Consider the following 2,429-nt stretch of genomic DNA (forward strand, 5'->3'; position numbering starts at 1 on the left):
AAATCCGCCTGCCTCTGCCTCCCGAGTGCTGGGATTAAAGGCGTGCGCCACCACACCCGGCGAGAAACAGACTTTTTAAAATGGTGTTTTAAAATTTTATCTATGTTTGAGACAGAATCTCATATTCCTTAGGCTAGCCCTAAACTTACTATGTAGCTGAGGATAACCTTGAACTTCTGGTCCTCCTGAGGGCTGGAATTACAGGCGTGCATTCCCGTGATTGATTTATGCAGTGTTGGGGACTGAATCAAGGGACTCATGCACACCAGGCAAGCATGCTGTCAACCCAGCTAAAGATGGAAAGACGGACAGTTCTCATCCCATAGGAGGACAAAGCACCTGCAGCTACAGGCAGAGGCACACAGGTCCAAGGTCAGGTTGAGTTCAGTGAAGCTGCTTCTCACCACAGCGGCATGTATTTGCTCCCCCAGGATGAGGAGAGGCACTGGCCATGCTTGGGGGAATTGCTTCTGCTACTGGGGGAAGGGGCTGGCATTAATTCTCCTCCTCCTCCTCCTCCTCCTCCTCCTCCTCCTTTAGCATGGTTTCTCTGTGTAGCCTTGGCTATCTTGGAACTCATTTTGTAGACCAACTGCCTCTTCCTCCTGAGTGCTGGAATTAAAGGCGTGTGCCACTACCACCCAGCCACTTTCTCCTTTGGTTTCTTCTAGGACTACAGTCCATGGACCGGTTCCGCCCACATGCAGACAGGCCTTTCTACCCAAAGTCAAAAATCCCTCTCCGACATTTCCAAAGGCTTGTCTCCTAGGTGATCTTGCCAAGCTGACAATCACTATTAACAGCCACAGATGGAAGTGCTAGAGGTTTCTCTGTAAGTCACTCTAGGTCAGGACTCAGAAGACCTGAATGAGCATCAGTCAGTTGGTGACAATTCCAGAGATGAACACTCTTGCCTCTTAGGCCAAGTGAGAGAAGTAATATAATTTTTCTAGGCACACAGGAGAAATCCATGAGATGAGACCAGATCTTCCCCTCTGCAAACAAGCTGGTCCCTACCCAGGCTGGCTGATACGTGGTGGCAGACTTCCAGGCTCCCCACTTCTTCCCATGTTCCTCCCTGACCATGACAACTCTCATGACCCTGAAAAAACCATATGCAAACCACACCTGCCAGCCAGGGTTGGGGAATCTGACTCTGCAGGAGCTATTTAGTATAATGGACAATACTCCTGGACTGTAGGACAGACCGGAGGGAGGGGAGGGAGGGCATGACTGCTCTGGTTTAGGTTATGTCGCTCAGTTATAGTCGTTTTTCTCTCTTTCCGAGGTCTGTGACTACACCATTTCTTGGCAGAGGAAGGATTCCAGAGGGCTCGTGAGAGCAGAGGAGATGTGGGTGCAGGACTTGGGGTTCAGTCTGGGAGAATGGAGGCATTCTGGAAACAGCTGCTGGTGACAGTTATGCAACAATATGTGCAAATCACGCTTCCGAACAGCTTTAAAAATTAACATGTTCTTATTAGCTGTGCAGTGATGGCACACACCTGTAATCCCAGCAAGCACTCAAGCAGCAGAGGCAGGGGAATCTCTAGGAGTTCCAGGCCAGCCTGGTCTACAGAATGAGTTCTAGGACAGCCAGAGCTACACAGAGAAACCCTGTCTCGAGAAACAAAACAACAACAAAATGCTTTTAATTAAAATTATTTTCTTTATGTGTGGGAGGCTGGAATGCGTGGATCACATTCTCTGGATCTGGAGTTGTAGATGCTTGTGAAAAGCACGGTAGGTGCTCAGATTTGAACTTCAGTCCTCGAGAAGAGCACCCAGGGCTCTTAACCATGTTGAGATCCTTCCAGGCCCTAAACAGATTTAAGAAGTTTATTTATGCATGTATGTGATGCACACTTGTATGCATGTATGTATAGACATGGGCATGGTCATTTCATGTATGTGGAGTGTAGGGGAAAAGTCTGAGCCCATTTCCAGGTGAAAAAGCTTGCCCAAACCCACCAATCCCCCCCCCCCCGAGCACAAAATCCCACCAGTCTCTGAAGCCACAGAATCCCACCAATCCCTGAGCTCAAAATTCTACCAATTTCAGAGCTTGCCCCAAGATCAGGTCACAAAATCCCACCAATCATAGTCCACATCTGAAAAACTCCGGCCCCTAAGAAGCCCTATATATAGCCCGCCTCCTGCTCAGTTCTTTGCTGCTTCTCCCTGGGCAGAGGCAGCCACCCTCTTGTGGCTAGTCCAATAAGTCTTTCCTGTGAAGTTTGTTGTGGTATTGACTCCCAACTGCCAAGACACGTTTCCCTCCAAAACTCATAGAATAACTTTCAGGGGTCCATTTATTCCTTCTGTCATGTGGGTCCTCAGGAGCAAACTTAAATCCATCCGACTTGAAGACTAGTGACTGATGAGCCATGTGACCAGCGCTAAGATGATGCTTTTTTTTTTTTTTAATT

The sequence above is a fragment of the Mus pahari genome, chromosome 1, assembly GCF_900095145.1.
Source record: "Mus pahari chromosome 1, PAHARI_EIJ_v1.1, whole genome shotgun sequence".
Lineage (NCBI taxonomy): Eukaryota > Metazoa > Chordata > Mammalia > Rodentia > Muridae > Mus > Mus pahari.